Below are 20,979 nucleotides of genomic sequence, written 5' to 3' on the forward strand. Positions count from 1 at the left end.
TGAACATAATTTCTGTCAAGATGAGAGTAATATGGATCACATTGTGTTGGTCATGATAGTTCATAAAAGCCTGGCTGCCTCCAACGCTACTAAAGCCTGCTTTATATCCTGGAGCTAGCAATGTTGCAGAGAAGTATGTGAGGTTTAAAACTAAAATTGACATTTGATTTTCTAATGAGCTGTTGATTTTCACAATAAAAGACTCCATAGTATTGATCTGTTTACCCTTTCTAAAAATCAAGATTTTTTTGTATTGCTTATAGAAAATGTGCTAACAGTGGACTTTTCCATCTACAGATTATACTGAATGACCAGAGGTGGCAGTGTTTCACAACTGAGTTTCTCTGAATTGCCGAGACTGAAGAACAAAAAAAAAAAAGGAAGTCTTCCGGCATACGGCATCATTTTACCAATATACAAGGCAAGTTTAACTCACAATAATTCCTTTATGCATTAAAAAGACGCTCACAGCCTCAGCATGTCCTCACTACCTTATAGTGGGAGACTGTGCCTGAACATAATTTCTGTCAAGATGAGAGTAATATGGATCACATTGTGTTGGTCATGATAGTTCATAAAAGCCTGGCTGCCTCCAACGCTACTAAACCCTGCTTTATATCCTGGAACTAGCAATGTTGCAGAGAAGTATGTGAGGTTAAAAACTAAAATTGAGATTTGATTTTCTAATGAGCTGTTGATTTTCACAATAAAAGACTCCATAGTATTGATCTGTTTACGCTTTCTAAAAATCAAGATTTTTTTTGTATTGCTTATAGAAAATGTGCTAACAGTGGACTTTTCCATCTACAGATTATACTGAATGACCAGAGGTGGCAGTGTTTCACAACCGAGTTTCTCTGAATTGCCGAGACTGAAGAACAAAAAAAAAAAGGAAGTCTTCCGGCATACGGCATCATTTTACCAATATACAAGGCAAGTTTAACTCACAATAATTCCTTTATGCATTAAAAAGACGCTCACAGCATCAGCATGTCCTCACTACCTTATAGTGGGAGACTGTGCCTGAACATAATTTCTGTCAAGATGAAAGTAATATGGATCACATTGTGTTGGTCATGATAGTTCATAAAAGCCTGGCTGCCTCCAACGCTACTAAAGCCTGCTTTATATCCTGGAGCTAGCAATGTTGCAGAGAAGTATGTGAGGTTAAAAACTAAAATTGAGATTTGATTTTCTAATGAGCTTTTGATTTTCACAATAAAAGACTCCATAGTATTGATCTGTTTACCCTTTCTAAAAATCAAGATTTTTTTGTATTGCTTATAGAAAATGTGCTAACAGTGGACTTTTCCATCTACAGATTATACTGAATGACCAGAGGTGGCAGTGTTTCACAACCGAGTTTCTCTGAATTGCCGAGACTGAAGAACAAAAAAAAAAAGGAAGTCTTCCGGCATACGGCATCATTTTACCAATATACAAGGCAAGTTTAACTCACAATAATTCCTTTATGCATTAAAAAGACGCTCACAGCATCAGCATGTCCTCACTACCTTACAGTGGGAGACTGTGCCTGAACATAATTTCTGTCAAGATGAAAGTAATATGGATCACATTGTGTTGGTCATGATAGTTCATAAAAGCCTGGCTGCCTCCAACGCTACTAAAGCCTGCTTTATATCCTGGAACTAGCAATGTTGCAGAGAAGTATGTGAGGTTAAAAACTAAAATTGAGATTTGATTTTCTAATGAGCTGTTGATTTTCACAATAAAAGGCTCCATAGTATTGATCTGTTTACGCTTTCTAAAAATCAAGATTTTTTTGTATTGCTTATAGAAAATGTGCTAACAGTGGACTTTTCCATCTACAGATTATACTGAATGACCAGAGGTGGCAGTGTTTCACAACCGAGTTTCTCTGAATTGCCGAGACTGAAGAAAAAAAAAAAAAAGGAAGTCTTCCGGCATACCGCATCATTTTACCAATTTATAAGGCAAGTAAAACTCACAATAATTCCTTTATGCATTAAAAAGACGCTCACAGCATCAGCATGTCCTCACTACCTTACAGTGGGAGACTGTGCCTGAACATAATTTCTATCAAGATGAAAGTAATATGGATCACATTGTGTTGGTCATGATAGTTCATAAAAGCCTGGCTGCCTCCAACGCTACTAAAGCCTGCTTTATATCCTGGAGCTAGCAATGTTCCAGAGAAGTATGTGAGGTTTAAAACTAAAATTGAGATTTGATTTTCTAATGAGCTGTTGATTTTCACAATAAAAGACTCCATAGTATTGATCTGTTTACCCTTTCTAAAAATCAAGATTTTTTTGTATTGCTTATAGAAAATGTGCTAACAGTGGACTTTTCCATCTACAGATTATACTGAATGACCAGAGGTGGCAGTGTTTCACAACCGAGTTTCTCTGAATTGCCGAGACTGAAGAAAAAAAAAAAAAGGAAGTCTTCCGGCATACGGCATCATTTTACCAATATGCAAGGCAAGTAAAACTCACAATAATTCCTTTATGCATTAAAAAGACGCTCACAGCATCAGCATGTCCTCACTACCTTACAGTGGGAGACTGTGCCTGAACATAATTTCTATCAAGATGAGAGTAATATGGATCACATTGTGTTGGTCATGATAGTTCATAAAAGTCTGGCTGCCTCCAACGCTACTAAAGCCTGCTTTATATCCTGGAACTAGCAATGTTGCAGAGAAGTATGTGAGGTTAAAAACTAAAATTGAGATTTGATTTTCTAATGAGCTGTTGATTTTCACAATAAAAGACTCCATAGTATTGATCTGTTTACGCTTTCTAAAAATCAAGATTTTTTTTGTATTGCTTATAGAAAATGTGCTAACAGTGGACTTTTCCATCTGCAAATTATACTGAATGACCAGAGGTGGCAGTGTTTCACAACCGAGTTTCTCTGAATTGCCGAGACTGAAGAACAAAAAAAAAAGGAAGTCTTCCGGCATACGGCATCATTTTACCAATTTATAAGGCAAGTAAAACTCACAATAATTCCTTTATGCATTAAAAAGACGCTCACAGCATCAGCATGTCCTCACTACCTTACAGTGGGAGACTGTGCCTGAACATAATTTCTGTCAAGATGAAAGTAATATGGATCACATTGTGTTGGTCATGATAGCTCATAAAAGCCTGGCTGCCTCCAATGCTACTAAAGCCTGCTTTATATCCTGGAGCTAGCAATGTTGCAGAGAAGTATGTGAGGTTAAAAACTAAAATTGAGATTTGATTTTCTAATGAGCTGTTGATTTTCACAATAAAAGACTCCATAGTATTGATCTGTTTACCCTTTCTAAAAATCAAGATTTTTTTGTATTGCTTATAGAAAATGTGCTAACAGTGGACTTTTCCATCTACAGATTATACTGAATGACCAGAGGTGGCAGTGTTTCACAACCGAGTTTCTCTGAATTGCCGAGACTGAAGAAAAAAACAAAAAAGGAAGTCTTCCGGCATACGGCATCATTTTACCAATATGCAAGGCACGTAAAACTCACAATAATTCCTTTATGCATTAAAAAGACGCTCACAGCATCAGCATGTCCTCACTACCTTACAGTGGGAGACTGTGCCTGAACATAATTTCTATCAAGATGAGAGTAATATGGATCACATTGTGTTGGTCATGATAGTTCATAAAAGTCTGGCTGCCTCCAACGCTACTAAAGCCTGCTTTATATCCTGGAACTAGCAATGTTGCAGAGAAGTATGTGAGGTTAAAAACTAAAATTGAGATTTGATTTTCTAATGAGCTGTTGATTTTCACAATAAAAGACTCCATAGTATTGATCTGTTTACGCTTTCTAAAAATCAAGATTTTTTTTGTATTGCTTATAGAAAATGTGCTAACAGTGGACTTTTCCATCTACAGATTATACTGAATGACCAGAGGTGGCAGTGTTTCACAACCGAGTTTCTCTGAATTGCCGAGACTGAAGAACAAAAAAAAAAAGGAAGTCTTCCGGCATACGGCATCATTTTACCAATATACAAGGCAAGTTTAACTCACAATAATTCCTTTATGCATTAAAAAGACGCTCACAGCATCAGCATGTCCTCACTACCTTATAGTGGGAGACTGTGCCTGAACATAATTTCTGTCAAGATGAAAGTAATATGGATCACATTGTGTTGGTCATGATAGTTCATAAAAGCCTGGCTGCCTCCAACGCTACTAAAGCCTGCTTTATATCCTGGAGCTAGCAATGTTGCAGAGAAGTATGTGAGGTTAAAAACTAAAATTGAGATTTGATTTTCTAATGAGCTTTTGATTTTCACAATAAAAGACTCCATAGTATTGATCTGTTTACCCTTTCTAAAAATCAAGATTTTTTTGTATTGCTTATAGAAAATGTGCTAACAGTGGACTTTTCCATCTACAGATTATACTGAATGACCAGAGGTGGCAGTGTTTCACAACCGAGTTTCTCTGAATTGCCGAGACTGAAGAACAAAAAAAAAAAAGGAAGTCTTCCGGCATACGGCATCATTTTACCAATATACAAGGCAAGTTTAACTCACAATAATTCCTTTATGCATTAAAAAGACGCTCACAGCATCAGCATGTCCTCACTACCTTACAGTGGGAGACTGTGCCTGAACATAATTTCTGTCAAGATGAAAGTAATATGGATCACATTGTGTTGGTCATGATAGTTCATAAAAGCCTGGCTGCCTCCAACGCTACTAAAGCCTGCTTTATATCCTGGAACTAGCAATGTTGCAGAGAAGTATGTGAGGTTAAAAACTAAAATTGAGATTTGATTTTCTAATGAGCTGTTGATTTTCACAATAAAAGGCTCCATAGTATTGATCTGTTTACGCTTTCTAAAAATCAAGATTTTTTTGTATTGCTTATAGAAAATGTGCTAACAGTGGACTTTTCCATCTACAGATTATACTGAATGACCAGAGGTGGCAGTGTTTCACAACCGAGTTTCTCTGAATTGCCGAGACTGAAGAAAAAAAAAAAAAAGGAAGTCTTCCGGCATACCGCATCATTTTACCAATTTATAAGGCAAGTAAAACTCACAATAATTCCTTTATGCATTAAAAAGACGCTCACAGCATCAGCATGTCCTCACTACCTTACAGTGGGAGACTGTGCCTGAACATAATTTCTATCAAGATGAAAGTAATATGGATCACATTGTGTTGGTCATGATAGTTCATAAAAGCCTGGCTGCCTCCAACGCTACTAAAGCCTGCTTTATATCCTGGAGCTAGCAATGTTCCAGAGAAGTATGTGAGGTTTAAAACTAAAATTGAGATTTGATTTTCTAATGAGCTGTTGATTTTCACAATAAAAGACTCCATAGTATTGATCTGTTTACCCTTTCTAAAAATCAAGATTTTTTTGTATTGCTTATAGAAAATGTGCTAACAGTGGACTTTTCCATCTACAGATTATACTGAATGACCAGAGGTGGCAGTGTTTCACAACCGAGTTTCTCTGAATTGCCGAGACTGAAGAAAAAAAAAAAAAGGAAGTCTTCCGGCATACGGCATCATTTTACCAATATGCAAGGCAAGTAAAACTCACAATAATTCCTTTATGCATTAAAAAGACGCTCACAGCATCAGCATGTCCTCACTACCTTACAGTGGGAGACTGTGCCTGAACATAATTTCTATCAAGATGAGAGTAATATGGATCACATTGTGTTGGTCATGATAGTTCATAAAAGTCTGGCTGCCTCCAACGCTACTAAAGCCTGCTTTATATCCTGGAACTAGCAATGTTGCAGAGAAGTATGTGAGGTTAAAAACTAAAATTGAGATTTGATTTTCTAATGAGCTTTTGATTTTCACAATAAAAGACTCCATAGTATTGATCTGTTTACCCTTTCTAAAAATCAAGATTTTTTTGTATTGCTTATAGAAAATGTGCTAACAGTGGACTTTTCCATCTACAGATTATACTGAATGACCAGAGGTGGCAGTGTTTCACAACCGAGTTTCTCTGAATTGCCGAGACTGAAGAACAAAAAAAAAAAAGGAAGTCTTCCGGCATACGGCATCATTTTACCAATATACAAGGCAAGTTTAACTCACAATAATTCCTTTATGCATTAAAAAGACGCTCACAGCATCAGCATGTCCTCACTACCTTACAGTGGGAGACTGTGCCTGAACATAATTTCTGTCAAGATGAAAGTAATATGGATCACATTGTGTTGGTCATGATAGTTCATAAAAGCCTGGCTGCCTCCAACGCTACTAAAGCCTGCTTTATATCCTGGAACTAGCAATGTTGCAGAGAAGTATGTGAGGTTAAAAACTAAAATTGAGATTTGATTTTCTAATGAGCTGTTGATTTTCACAATAAAAGGCTCCATAGTATTGATCTGTTTACGCTTTCTAAAAATCAAGATTTTTTTGTATTGCTTATAGAAAATGTGCTAACAGTGGACTTTTCCATCTACAGATTATACTGAATGACCAGAGGTGGCAGTGTTTCACAACCGAGTTTCTCTGAATTGCCGAGACTGAAGAAAAAAAAAAAAAAGGAAGTCTTCCGGCATACCGCATCATTTTACCAATTTATAAGGCAAGTAAAACTCACAATAATTCCTTTATGCATTAAAAAGACGCTCACAGCATCAGCATGTCCTCACTACCTTACAGTGGGAGACTGTGCCTGAACATAATTTCTATCAAGATGAAAGTAATATGGATCACATTGTGTTGGTCATGATAGTTCATAAAAGCCTGGCTGCCTCCAACGCTACTAAAGCCTGCTTTATATCCTGGAGCTAGCAATGTTCCAGAGAAGTATGTGAGGTTTAAAACTAAAATTGAGATTTGATTTTCTAATGAGCTGTTGATTTTCACAATAAAAGACTCCATAGTATTGATCTGTTTACCCTTTCTAAAAATCAAGATTTTTTTGTATTGCTTATAGAAAATGTGCTAACAGTGGACTTTTCCATCTACAGATTATACTGAATGACCAGAGGTGGCAGTGTTTCACAACCGAGTTTCTCTGAATTGCCGAGACTGAAGAAAAAAAAAAAAAGGAAGTCTTCCGGCATACGGCATCATTTTACCAATATGCAAGGCAAGTAAAACTCACAATAATTCCTTTATGCATTAAAAAGACGCTCACAGCATCAGCATGTCCTCACTACCTTACAGTGGGAGACTGTGCCTGAACATAATTTCTATCAAGATGAGAGTAATATGGATCACATTGTGTTGGTCATGATAGTTCATAAAAGTCTGGCTGCCTCCAACGCTACTAAAGCCTGCTTTATATCCTGGAACTAGCAATGTTGCAGAGAAGTATGTGAGGTTAAAAACTAAAATTGAGATTTGATTTTCTAATGAGCTGTTGATTTTCACAATAAAAGACTCCATAGTATTGATCTGTTTACGCTTTCTAAAAATCAAGATTTTTTTTGTATTGCTTATAGAAAATGTGCTAACAGTGGACTTTTCCATCTGCAAATTATACTGAATGACCAGAGGTGGCAGTGTTTCACAACCGAGTTTCTCTGAATTGCCGAGACTGAAGAACAAAAAAAAAAGGAAGTCTTCCGGCATACGGCATCATTTTACCAATTTATAAGGCAAGTAAAACTCACAATAATTCCTTTATGCATTAAAAAGACGCTCACAGCATCAGCATGTCCTCACTACCTTACAGTGGGAGACTGTGCCTGAACATAATTTCTGTCAAGATGAAAGTAATATGGATCACATTGTGTTGGTCATGATAGCTCATAAAAGCCTGGCTGCCTCCAATGCTACTAAAGCCTGCTTTATATCCTGGAGCTAGCAATGTTGCAGAGAAGTATGTGAGGTTAAAAACTAAAATTGAGATTTGATTTTCTAATGAGCTGTTGATTTTCACAATAAAAGACTCCATAGTATTGATCTGTTTACCCTTTCTAAAAATCAAGATTTTTTTGTATTGCTTATAGAAAATGTGCTAACAGTGGACTTTTCCATCTACAGATTATACTGAATGACCAGAGGTGGCAGTGTTTCACAACCGAGTTTCTCTGAATTGCCGAGACTGAAGAAAAAAACAAAAAAGGAAGTCTTCCGGCATACGGCATCATTTTACCAATATGCAAGGCAAGTAAAACTCACAATAATTCCTTTATGCATTAAAAAGACGCTCACAGCATCAGCATGTCCTCACTACCTTATAGTGGGAGACTGTGCCTGAACATAATTTCTGTCAAGATGAGAGTAATATGGATCACATTGTGTTGGTCATGATAGTTCATAAAAGCCTGGCTGCCTCCAACGCTACTAAAGCCTGCTTTATATCCTGGAACTAGCAATGTTGCAGAGAAGTATGTGAGGTTAAAAACTAAAATTGAGATTTGAATTTCTAATGAGCTGTTGATTTTCACAATAAAAGACTCCATAGTATTGATCTGTTTACGCTTTCTAATCATCAAGATTTTTTTTGTATTGCTTATAGAAAATGTGCTAACAGTGGACTTTTCCATCTGCAGATTATACTGAATGACCAGAGGTGGCAGTGTTTCACAACCTAGTTTCTCTGAATTGCCGAGACTGAAGAAAAAAAAAAGGAAGTCTTCCGGCATACGGGATCATTTTACCAATTTATAAGGCAAGTAAAACTCACAATAATTCCTTTATGCATTAAAAAGACGCTCACAGCATCAGCATGTCCTCACTACCTTACAGTGGGAGACTGTGCCTGAACATAATTTCTGTCAAGATGAAAGTAATATGGATCACATTGTGTTGGTCATGATAGCTCATAAAAGCCTGGCTGCCTCCAATGCTACTAAAGCCTGCTTTATATCCTGGAGCTAGCAATGTTGCAGAGAAGTATGTGAGGTTAAAAACTAAAATTGAGATTTGATTTTCTAATGAGCTGTTGATTTTCACAATAAAAGACTCCATAGTATTGATCTGTTTACGCTTTCTAAAAATCAAGATTTTTTTTGTATTGCTTATAGAAAATGTGCTAACAGTGGACTTTTCCATCTGCAAATTATACTGAATGACCAGAGGTGGCAGTGTTTCACAACCGAGTTTCTCTGAATTGCCGAGACTGAAGAAAAAAAAAAAAGGAAGTCTTCCGGCATACGGCATCATTTTACCAATATGCAAGGCAAGTAAAACTCACAATAATTCCTTTATGCATTAAAAAGACGCTCACAGCATCAGCATGTCCTCACTACCTTACAGTGGGAGACTGTGCCTGAACATAATTTCTGTCAAGATGAGAGTAATATGGATCACATTGTGTTGGTCATGATAGTTCATAAAAGTCTGGCTGCCTCCAACGCTACTAAAGCCTGCTTTATATCCTGGAACTAGCAATGTTGCAGAGAAGTATGTGAGGTTAAAAACTAAAATTGAGATTTGAATTTCTAATGAGCTGTTGATTTTCACAATAAAAGACTCCATAGTATTGATCTGTTTACGCTTTCTAAAAATCAAGATTTTTTTTGTATTGCTTATAGAAAATGTGCTAACAGTGGACTTTTCCATCTACAGATTATACTGAATGACCAGAGGTGGCAGTGTTTCACAACCGAGTTTCTCTGAATTGCCGAGACTGAAGAACAAAAAAAAAAAAGGAAGTCTTCCGGCATACGGCATCATTTTACCAATATACAAGGCAAGTTTAACTCACAATAATTCCTTTATGCATTAAAAAGACGCTCACAGCATCAGCATGTCCTCACTACCTTACAGTGGGAGACTGTGCCTGAACATAATTTCTGTCAAGATGAAAGTAATATGGATCACATTGTGTTGGTCATGATAGTTCATAAAAGCCTGGCTGCCTCCAACGCTACTAAAGCCTGCTTTATATCCTGGAACTAGCAATGTTGCAGAGAAGTATGTGAGGTTAAAAACTAAAATTGAGATTTGATTTTCTAATGAGCTGTTGATTTTCACAATAAAAGGCTCCATAGTATTGATCTGTTTACGCTTTCTAAAAATCAAGATTTTTTTGTATTGCTTATAGAAAATGTGCTAACAGTGGACTTTTCCATCTACAGATTATACTGAATGACCAGAGGTGGCAGTGTTTCACAACCGAGTTTCTCTGAATTGCCGAGACTGAAGAAAAAAAAAAAAAAGGAAGTCTTCCGGCATACCGCATCATTTTACCAATTTATAAGGCAAGTAAAACTCACAATAATTCCTTTATGCATTAAAAAGACGCTCACAGCATCAGCATGTCCTCACTACCTTACAGTGGGAGACTGTGCCTGAACATAATTTCTATCAAGATGAAAGTAATATGGATCACATTGTGTTGGTCATGATAGTTCATAAAAGCCTGGCTGCCTCCAACGCTACTAAAGCCTGCTTTATATCCTGGAGCTAGCAATGTTCCAGAGAAGTATGTGAGGTTTAAAACTAAAATTGAGATTTGATTTTCTAATGAGCTGTTGATTTTCACTATAAAAGACTCCATAGTATTGATCTGTTTACCCTTTCTAAAAATCAAGATTTTTTTGTATTGCTTATAGAAAATGTGCTAACAGTGGACTTTTCCATCTACAGATTATACTGAATGACCAGAGGTGGCAGTGTTTCACAACCGAGTTTCTCTGAATTGCCGAGACTGAAGAAAAAAAAAAAAAGGAAGTCTTCCGGCATACGGCATCATTTTACCAATATGCAAGGCAAGTAAAACTCACAATAATTCCTTTATGCATTAAAAAGACGCTCACAGCATCAGCATGTCCTCACTACCTTACAGTGGGAGACTGTGCCTGAACATAATTTCTATCAAGATGAGAGTAATATGGATCACATTGTGTTGGTCATGATAGTTCATAAAAGTCTGGCTGCCTCCAACGCTACTAAAGCCTGCTTTATATCCTGGAACTAGCAATGTTGCAGAGAAGTATGTGAGGTTAAAAACTAAAATTGAGATTTGATTTTCTAATGAGCTGTTGATTTTCACAATAAAAGACTCCATAGTATTGATCTGTTTACGCTTTCTAAAAATCAAGATTTTTTTTGTATTGCTTATAGAAAATGTGCTAACAGTGGACTTTTCCATCTGCAAATTATACTGAATGACCAGAGGTGGCAGTGTTTCACAACCGAGTTTCTCTGAATTGCCGAGACTGAAGAAACAAAAAAAAGGAAGTCTTCCGGCATACGGCATCATTTTACCAATATGCAAGGCAAGTAAAACTCACAATAATTCCTTTATGCATTAAAAAGACGCTCACAGCATCAGCATGTCCTCACTACCTTATAGTGGGAGACTGTGCCTGAACATAATTTCTGTCAAGATGAAAGTAATATGGATCACATTGTGTTGGTCATGATAGTTCATAAAAGCCTGGCTGCCTCCAACGCTACTAAAGCCTGCTTTATATCCTGGAACTAGCAATGTTGCAGAGAAGTATGTGAGGTTAAAAACTAAAATTGAGATTTGAATTTCTAATGAGCTGTTGATTTTCACAATAAAAGACTCCATAGTATTGATCTGTTTACGCTTTCTAAAAATCAAGATTTTTTTTGTATTGCTTATAGAAAATGTGCTAACAGTGGACTTTTCCATCTACAGATTATACTGAATGACCAGAGGTGGCAGTGTTTCACAACCGAGTTTCTCTGAATTGCCGAGACTGAAGAACAAAAAAAAAAGGAAGTCTTCCGGCATACGGCATCATTTTACCAATTTATAAGGCAAGTAAAACTCACAATAATTCCTTTATGCATTAAAAAGACGCTCACAGCATCAGCATGTCCTCACTACCTTACAGTGGGAGACTGTGCCTGAACATAATTTCTGTCAAGATGAAAGTAATATGGATCACATTGTGTTGGCCATGATAGCTCATAAAAGCCTGGCTGCCTCCAATGCTACTAAAGCCTGCTTTATATCCTGGAGCTAGCAATGTTGCAGAGAAGTATGTGAGGTTAAAAACTAAAATTGAGATTTGATTTTCTAATGAGCTGTTGATTTTCACAATAAAAGACTCCATAGTATTGATCTGTTTACGCTTTCTAAAAATCAAGATTTTTTTTGTATTGCTTATAGAAAATGTGCTAACAGTGGACTTTTCCATCTACAGATTATACTGAATGACCAGAGGTGGCAGTGTTTCACAACCGAGTTTCTCTGAATTGCCGAGACTGAAGAACAAAAAAAAAAGGAAGTCTTCCGGCATACGGCATCATTTTACCAATTTATAAGGCAAGTAAAACTCACAATAATTCCTTTATGCATTAAAAAGACGCTCACAGCATCAGCATGTCCTCACTACCTTACAGTGGGAGACTGTGCCTGAACATAATTTCTGTCAAGATGAAAGTAATATGGATCACATTGTGTTGGTCATGATAGCTCATAAAAGCCTGGCTGCCTCCAATGCTACTAAAGCCTGCTTTATATCCTGGAGCTAGCAATGTTGCAGAGAAGTATGTGAGGTTAAAAACTAAAATTGAGATTTGATTTTCTAATGAGCTGTTGATTTTCACAATAAAAGACTCCATAGTATTGATCTGTTTACGCTTTCTAAAAATCAAGATTTTTTTTGTATTGCTTATAGAAAATGTGCTAACAGTGGACTTTTCCATCTACAGATTATACTGAATGACCAGAGGTGGCAGTGTTTCACAACCGAGTTTCTCTGAATTGCCGAGACTGAAGAACAAAAAAAAAAAAGGAAGTCTTCCGGCATACGGCATCATTTTACCAATATACAAGGCAAGTTTAACTCACAATAATTCCTTTATGCATTAAAAAGACGCTCACAGCATCAGCATGTCCTCACTACCTTACAGTGGGAGACTGTGCCTGAACATAATTTCTGTCAAGATGAAAGTAATATGGATCACATTGTGTTGGTCATGATAGTTCATAAAAGCCTGGCTGCCTCCAACGCTACTAAAGCCTGCTTTATATCCTGGAACTAGCAATGTTGCAGAGAAGTATGTGAGGTTAAAAACTAAAATTGAGATTTGATTTTCTAATGAGCTGTTGATTTTCACAATAAAAGGCTCCATAGTATTGATCTGTTTACGCTTTCTAAAAATCAAGATTTTTTTGTATTGCTTATAGAAAATGTGCTAACAGTGGACTTTTCCATCTACAGATTATACTGAATGACCAGAGGTGGCAGTGTTTCACAACCGAGTTTCTCTGAATTGCCGAGACTGAAGAAAAAAAAAAAAAAGGAAGTCTTCCGGCATACCGCATCATTTTACCAATTTATAAGGCAAGTAAAACTCACAATAATTCCTTTATGCATTAAAAAGACGCTCACAGCATCAGCATGTCCTCACTACCTTACAGTGGGAGACTGTGCCTGAACATAATTTCTATCAAGATGAGAGTAATATGGATCACATTGTGTTGGTCATGATAGTTCATAAAAGTCTGGCTGCCTCCAACGCTACTAAAGCCTGCTTTATATCCTGGAACTAGCAATGTTGCAGAGAAGTATGTGAGGTTAAAAACTAAAATTGAGATTTGATTTTCTAATGAGCTGTTGATTTTCACAATAAAAGACTCCATAGTATTGATCTGTTTACGCTTTCTAAAAATCAAGATTTTTTTTGTATTGCTTATAGAAAATGTGCTAACAGTGGACTTTTCCATCTACAGATTATACTGAATGACCAGAGGTGGCAGTGTTTCACAACCGAGTTTCTCTGAATTGCCGAGACTGAAGAACAAAAAAAAAAGGAAGTCTTCCGGCATACGGCATCATTTTACCAATTTATAAGGCAAGTAAAACTCACAATAATTCCTTTATGCATTAAAAAGACGCTCACAGCATCAGCATGTCCTCACTACCTTACAGTGGGAGACTGTGCCTGAACATAATTTCTGTCAAGATGAAAGTAATATGGATCACATTGTGTTGGTCATGATAGCTCATAAAAGCCTGGCTGCCTCCAATGCTACTAAAGCCTGCTTTATATCCTGGAGCTAGCAATGTTGCAGAGAAGTATGTGAGGTTAAAAACTAAAATTGAGATTTGATTTTCTAATGAGCTGTTGATTTTCACAATAAAAGACTCCATAGTATTGATCTGTTTACGCTTTCTAAAAATCAAGATTTTTTTTGTATTGCTTATAGAAAATGTGCTAACAGTGGACTTTTCCATCTACAGATTATACTGAATGACCAGAGGTGGCAGTGTTTCACAACCGAGTTTCTCTGAATTGCCGAGACTGAAGAACAAAAAAAAAAAAGGAAGTCTTCCGGCATACGGCATCATTTTACCAATATACAAGGCAAGTTTAACTCACAATAATTCCTTTATGCATTAAAAAGACGCTCACAGCATCAGCATGTCCTCACTACCTTACAGTGGGAGACTGTGCCTGAACATAATTTCTGTCAAGATGAAAGTAATATGGATCACATTGTGTTGGTCATGATAGTTCATAAAAGCCTGGCTGCCTCCAACGCTACTAAAGCCTGCTTTATATCCTGGAACTAGCAATGTTGCAGAGAAGTATGTGAGGTTAAAAACTAAAATTGAGATTTGATTTTCTAATGAGCTGTTGATTTTCACAATAAAAGGCTCCATAGTATTGATCTGTTTACGCTTTCTAAAAATCAAGATTTTTTTGTATTGCTTATAGAAAATGTGCTAACAGTGGACTTTTCCATCTACAGATTATACTGAATGACCAGAGGTGGCAGTGTTTCACAACCGAGTTTCTCTGAATTGCCGAGACTGAAGAAAAAAAAAAAAAGGAAGTCTTCCGGCATACGGCATCATTTTACCAATATGCAAGGCAAGTAAAACTCACAATAATTCCTTTATGCATTAAAAAGACGCTCACAGCATCAGCATGTCCTCACTACCTTACAGTGGGAGACTGTGCCTGAACATAATTTCTATCAAGATGAGAGTAATATGGATCACATTGTGTTGGTCATGATAGTTCATAAAAGTCTGGCTGCCTCCAACGCTACTAAAGCCTGCTTTATATCCTGGAACTAGCAATGTTGCAGAGAAGTATGTGAGGTTAAAAACTAAAATTGAGATTTGATTTTCTAATGAGCTGTTGATTTTCACAATAAAAGACTCCATAGTATTGATCTGTTTACGCTTTCTAAAAATCAAGATTTTTTTTGTATTGCTTATAGAAAATGTGCTAACAGTGGACTTTTCCATCTGCAAATTATACTGAATGACCAGAGGTGGCAGTGTTTCACAACCGAGTTTCTCTGAATTGCCGAGACTGAAGAAACAAAAAAAAGGAAGTCTTCCGGCATACGGCATCATTTTACCAATATGCAAGGCAAGTAAAACTCACAATAATTCCTTTATGCATTAAAAAGACGCTCACAGCATCAGCATGTCCTCACTACCTTATAGTGGGAGACTGTGCCTGAACATAATTTCTGTCAAGATGAAAGTAATATGGATCACATTGTGTTGGTCATGATAGTTCATAAAAGCCTGGCTGCCTCCAACGCTACTAAAGCCTGCTTTATATCCTGGAACTAGCAATGTTGCAGAGAAGTATGTGAGGTTAAAAACTAAAATTGAGATTTGAATTTCTAATGAGCTGTTGATTTTCACAATAAAAGACTCCATAGTATTGATCTGTTTACGCTTTCTAAAAATCAAGATTTTTTTTGTATTGCTTATAGAAAATGTGCTAACAGTGGACTTTTCCATCTACAGATTATACTGAATGACCAGAGGTGGCAGTGTTTCACAACCGAGTTTCTCTGAATTGCCGAGACTGAAGAACAAAAAAAAAAGGAAGTCTTCCGGCATACGGCATCATTTTACCAATTTATAAGGCAAGTAAAACTCACAATAATTCCTTTATGCATTAAAAAGACGCTCACAGCATCAGCATGTCCTCACTACCTTACAGTGGGAGACTGTGCCTGAACATAATTTCTGTCAAGATGAAAGTAATATGGATCACATTGTGTTGGTCATGATAGCTCATAAAAGCCTGGCTGCCTCCAATGCTACTAAAGCCTGCTTTATATCCTGGAGCTAGCAATGTTGCAGAGAAGTATGTGAGGTTAAAAACTAAAATTGAGATTTGATTTTCTAATGAGCTGTTGATTTTCACAATAAAAGACTCCATAGTATTGATCTGTTTACCCTTTCTAAAAATCAAGATTTTTTTGTATTGCTTATAGAAAATGTGCTAACAGTGGACTTTTCCATCTACAGATTATACTGAATGACCAGAGGTGGCAGTGTTTCACAACCGAGTTTCTCTGAATTGCCGAGACTGAAGAAAAAAACAAAAAAGGAAGTCTTCCGGCATACGGCATCATTTTACCAATATGCAAGGCACGTAAAACTCACAATAATTCCTTTATGCATTAAAAAGACGCTCACAGCATCAGCATGTCCTCACTACCTTACAGTGGGAGACTGTGCCTGAACATAATTTCTATCAAGATGAGAGTAATATGGATCACATTGTGTTGGTCATGATAGTTCATAAAAGTCTGGCTGCCTCCAACGCTACTAAAGCCTGCTTTATATCCTGGAACTAGCAATGTTGCAGAGAAGTATGTGAGGTTAAAAACTAAAATTGAGATTTGATTTTCTAATGAGCTGTTGATTTTCACAATAAAAGACTCCATAGTATTGATCTGTTTACGCTTTCTAAAAATCAAGATTTTTTTTGTATTGCTTATAGAAAATGTGCTAACAGTGGACTTTTCCATCTGCAAATTATACTGAATGACCAGAGGTGGCAGTGTTTCACAACCGAGTTTCTCTGAATTGCCGAGACTGAAGAAACAAAAAAAAGGAAGTCTTCCGGCATACGGCATCATTTTACCAATATGCAAGGCAAGTAAAACTCACAATAATTCCTTTATGCATTAAAAAGACGCTCACAGCATCAGCATGTCCTCACTACCTTATAGTGGGAGACTGTGCCTGAACATAATTTCTGTCAAGATGAGAGTAATATGGATCACATTGTGTTGGTCATGATAGTTCATAAAAGCCTGGCTGCCTCCAACGCTACTAAAGCCTGCTTTATATCCTGGAACTAGCAATGTTGCAGAGAAGTATGTGAGGTTAAAAACTAAAATTGAGATTTGAATTTCTAATGAGCTGTTGATTTTCACAATAAAAGACTCCATAGTATTGATCTGTTTACGCTTTCTAATCATCAAGATTTTTTTTGTATTGCTTATAGAAAATGTGCTAACAGTGGACTTTTCCATCTGCAGATTATACTGAATGACCAGAGGTGGCAGTGTTTCACAACCTAGTTTCTCTGAATTGCCGAGACTGAAGAAAAAAAAAAGGAAGTCTTCCGGCATACGGGATCATTTTACCAATTTATAAGGCAAGTAAAACTCACAATAATTCCTTTATGCATTAAAAAGACGCTCACAGCATCAGCATGTCCTCACTACCTTACAGTGGGAGACTGTGCCTGAACATAATTTCTGTCAAGATGAAAGTAATATGGATCACATTGTGTTGGTCATGATAGCTCATAAAAGCCTGGCTGCCTCCAATGCTACTAAAGCCTGCTTTATATCCTGGAGCTAGCAATGTTGCAGAGAAGTATGTGAGGTTAAAAACTAAAATTGAGATTTGATTTTCTAATGAGCTGTTGATTTTCACAATAAAAGACTCCATAGTATTGATCTGTTTACGCTTTCTAAAAATCAAGATTTTTTTTGTATTGCTTATAGAAAATGTGCTAACAGTGGACTTTTCCATCTGCAAATTATACTGAATGACCAGAGGTGGCAGTGTTTCACAACCGAGTTTCTCTGAATTGCCGAGACTGAAGAAAAAAAAAAAAGGAAGTCTTCCGGCATACGGCATCATTTTACCAATATGCAAGGCAAGTAAAACTCACAATAATTCCTTTATGCATTAAAAAGACGCTCACAGCATCAGCATGTCCTCACTACCTTACAGTGGGAGACTGTGCCTGAACATAATTTCTGTCAAGATGAGAGTAATATGGATCACATTGTGTTGGTCATGATAGTTCATAAAAGTCTGGCTGCCTCCAACGCTACTAAAGCCTGCTTTATATCCTGGAACTAGCAATGTTGCAGAGAAGTATGTGAGGTTAAAAACTAAAATTGAGATTTGAATTTCTAATGAGCTGTTGATTTTCACAATAAAAGACTCCATAGTATTGATCTGTTTACGCTTTCTAAAAATCAAGATTTTTTTTGTATTGCTTATAGAAAATGTGCTAACAGTGGACTTTTCCATCTACAGATTATACTGAATGACCAGAGGTGGCAGTGTTTCACAACTGAGTTTCTCTGAATTGCCGAGACTGAAGAAAAAAAAAAAAAGGAAGTCTTCCGGCATACGGCATCATTTTACCAATATGCAAGGCAAGTAAAACTCACAATAATTCCTTTATGCATTAAAAAGACGCTCACAGCATCAGCATGTCCTCACTACCTTACAGTGGGAGACTGTGCCTGAACATAATTTCTATCAAGATGAGAGTAATATGGATCACATTGTGTTGGTCATGATAGTTCATAAAAGTCTGGCTGCCTCCAACGCTACTAAAGCCTGCTTTATATCCTGGAACTAGCAATGTTGCAGAGAAGTATGTGAGGTTAAAAACTAAAATTGAGATTTGATTTTCTAATGAGCTGTTGATTTTCACAATAAAAGACTCCATAGTATTGATCTGTTTACGCTTTCTAAAAATCAAGATTTTTTTTGTATTGCTTATAGAAAATGTGCTAACAGTGGACTTTTCCATCTGCAAATTATACTGAATGACCAGAGGTGGCAGTGTTTCACAACCGAGTTTCTCTGAATTGCCGAGACTGAAGAAACAAAAAAAAGGAAGTCTTCCGGCATACGGCATCATTTTACCAATATGCAAGGCAAGTAAAACTCACAATAATTCCTTTATGCATTAAAAAGACGCTCACAGCATCAGCATGTCCTCACTACCTTATAGTGGGAGACTGTGCCTGAACATAATTTCTGTCAAGATGAAAGTAATATGGATCACATTGTGTTGGTCATGATAGTTCATAAAAGCCTGGCTGCCTCCAACGCTACTAAAGCCTGCTTTATATCCTGGAACTAGCAATGTTGCAGAGAAGTATGTGAGGTTAAAAACTAAAATTGAGATTTGAATTTCTAATGAGCTGTTGATTTTCACAATAAAAGACTCCATAGTATTGATCTGTTTACGCTTTCTAAAAATCAAGATTTTTTTTGTATTGCTTATAGAAAATGTGCTAACAGTGGACTTTTCCATCTACAGATTATACTGAATGACCAGAGGTGGCAGTGTTTCACAACCGAGTTTCTCTGAATTGCCGAGACTGAAGAACAAAAAAAAAAGGAAGTCTTCCGGCATACGGCATCATTTTACCAATTTATAAGGCAAGTAAAACTCACAATAATTCCTTTATGCATTAAAAAGACGCTCACAGCATCAGCATGTCCTCACTACCTTACAGTGGGAGACTGTGCCTGAACATAATTTCTGTCAAGATGAAAGTAATATGGATCACATTGTGTTGGTCATGATAGCTCATAAAAGCCTGGCTGCCTCCAATGCTACTAAAGCCTGCTTTTTATCCTGGAGCTAGCAATGTTGCAGAGAAGTATGTGAGGTTAAAAACTAAAATTGAGATTTGATTTTCTAATGAGCTGTTGATTTTCACAATAAAAGACTCCATAGTATTGATCTGTTTACCCTTTCTAAAAATCAAGATTTTTTTGTATTGCTTATAGAAAATGTGCTAACAGTGGACTTTTCCATCTACAGATTATACTGAATGACCAGAGGTGGCAGTGTTTCACAACCGAGTTTCTCTGAATTGCCGAGACTGAAGAAAAAAACAAAAAAGGAAGTCTTCCGGCATACGGCATCATTTTACCAATATGCAAGGCACGTAAAACTCACAATAATTCCTTTATGCATTAAAAAGACGCTCACAGCATCAGCATGTCCTCACTACCTTACAGTGGGAGACTGTGCCTGAACATAATTTCTATCAAGATGAGAGTAATATGGATCACATTGTGTTGGTCATGATAGTTCATAAAAGTCTGGCTGCCTCCAACGCTACTAAAGCCTGCTTTATATCCTGGAACTAGCAATGTTGCAGAGAAGTATGTGAGGTTAAAAACTAAAATTGAGATTTGATTTTCTAATGAGCTGTTGATTTTCACAATAAAAGACTCCATAGTATTGATCTGTTTACGCTTTCTAAAAATCAAGATTTTTTTTGTATTGCTTATAGAAAATGTGCTAACAGTGGACTTTTCCATCTGCAAATTATACTGAATGACCAGAGGTGGCAGTGTTTCACAACCGAGTTTCTCTGAATTGCCGAGACTGAAGAACAAAAAAAAAAAAGGAAGTCTTCCGGCATACGGCATCATTTTACCAATATGCAAGGCAAGTAAAACTCACAATAATTCCTTTATGCATTAAAAAGACGCTCACAGCATCAGCATGTCCTCACTACCTTACAGTGGGAGACTGTGCCTGAACATAATTTCTGTCAAGATGAGAGTAATATGGATCACATTGTGTTGGTCATGATAGTTCATAAAAGTCTGGCTGCCTCCAACGCTACTAAAGCCTGCTTTATATCCTGGAACTAGCAATGTTGCAGAGAAGTATGTGAGGTTAAAAACTAAAATTGAGATTTGAATTTCTAATGAGCTGTTGATTTTCACAATAAAAGACTCCATAGTATTGATCTGTTTACGCTTTCTAAAAATCAAGATTTTTTTTGTATTGCTTATAGAAAATGTGCTAACAGTGGACTTTTCCATCTACAGATTATACTGAATGACCAGAGGTGGCAGTGTTTCACAACCGAGTTTCTCTGAATTGCCGAGACTGAAGAACAAAAAAAAAAGGAAGTCTTCCGGCATACGGCATCATTTTACCAATTTATAAGGCAAGTAAAACTCACAATAATTCCTTTATGCATTAAAAAGACGCTCACAGCATCAGCATGTCCTCACTACCTTATAGTGGGAGACTGTGCCTGAACATAATTTCTGTCAAGATGAAAGTAATA

The 20,979-nt window shown here is 36.7% G+C and overlaps 1 long non-coding RNA gene across 1 annotated transcript in view; it reads left to right on the forward strand.

Annotated features, from left to right (window-relative positions):
• Positions 1 to 832: 832 nt before the first annotated feature.
• Positions 833 to 20,979, forward strand: part of LOC146785660 (uncharacterized) — a 33,229-nt gene continuing 13,082 nt past the window's right edge. The window contains exons 1-40 of the long non-coding RNA XR_014970735.1: positions 833 to 933; positions 1,322 to 1,444; positions 1,833 to 1,955; positions 2,344 to 2,465; positions 2,821 to 2,976; positions 3,365 to 3,487; positions 3,877 to 3,999; positions 4,388 to 4,511; positions 4,900 to 5,022; positions 5,411 to 5,532; positions 5,921 to 6,044; positions 6,433 to 6,555; positions 6,944 to 7,065; positions 7,421 to 7,576; positions 7,965 to 8,087; positions 8,477 to 8,595; positions 8,951 to 9,105; positions 9,495 to 9,618; positions 10,007 to 10,129; positions 10,518 to 10,639; positions 10,995 to 11,149; positions 11,539 to 11,660; positions 12,050 to 12,171; positions 12,561 to 12,684; positions 13,073 to 13,195; positions 13,585 to 13,706; positions 14,096 to 14,219; positions 14,608 to 14,729; positions 15,085 to 15,239; positions 15,629 to 15,750; positions 16,139 to 16,261; positions 16,617 to 16,771; positions 17,161 to 17,279; positions 17,635 to 17,789; positions 18,179 to 18,300; positions 18,656 to 18,810; positions 19,200 to 19,321; positions 19,710 to 19,832; positions 20,188 to 20,345; positions 20,735 to 20,856. This is a non-coding gene — a long non-coding RNA (uncharacterized LOC146785660). The remainder of the gene's footprint in view (positions 934 to 1,321; positions 1,445 to 1,832; positions 1,956 to 2,343; positions 2,466 to 2,820; positions 2,977 to 3,364; positions 3,488 to 3,876; positions 4,000 to 4,387; positions 4,512 to 4,899; positions 5,023 to 5,410; positions 5,533 to 5,920; positions 6,045 to 6,432; positions 6,556 to 6,943; positions 7,066 to 7,420; positions 7,577 to 7,964; positions 8,088 to 8,476; positions 8,596 to 8,950; positions 9,106 to 9,494; positions 9,619 to 10,006; positions 10,130 to 10,517; positions 10,640 to 10,994; positions 11,150 to 11,538; positions 11,661 to 12,049; positions 12,172 to 12,560; positions 12,685 to 13,072; positions 13,196 to 13,584; positions 13,707 to 14,095; positions 14,220 to 14,607; positions 14,730 to 15,084; positions 15,240 to 15,628; positions 15,751 to 16,138; positions 16,262 to 16,616; positions 16,772 to 17,160; positions 17,280 to 17,634; positions 17,790 to 18,178; positions 18,301 to 18,655; positions 18,811 to 19,199; positions 19,322 to 19,709; positions 19,833 to 20,187; positions 20,346 to 20,734; positions 20,857 to 20,979) is intronic.

Source organism: Triturus cristatus, chromosome 11 (genome assembly GCF_964204655.1).
Source record: "Triturus cristatus chromosome 11, aTriCri1.1, whole genome shotgun sequence".
NCBI classification, from domain to species: Eukaryota; Metazoa; Chordata; class Amphibia; order Caudata; family Salamandridae; genus Triturus; species Triturus cristatus.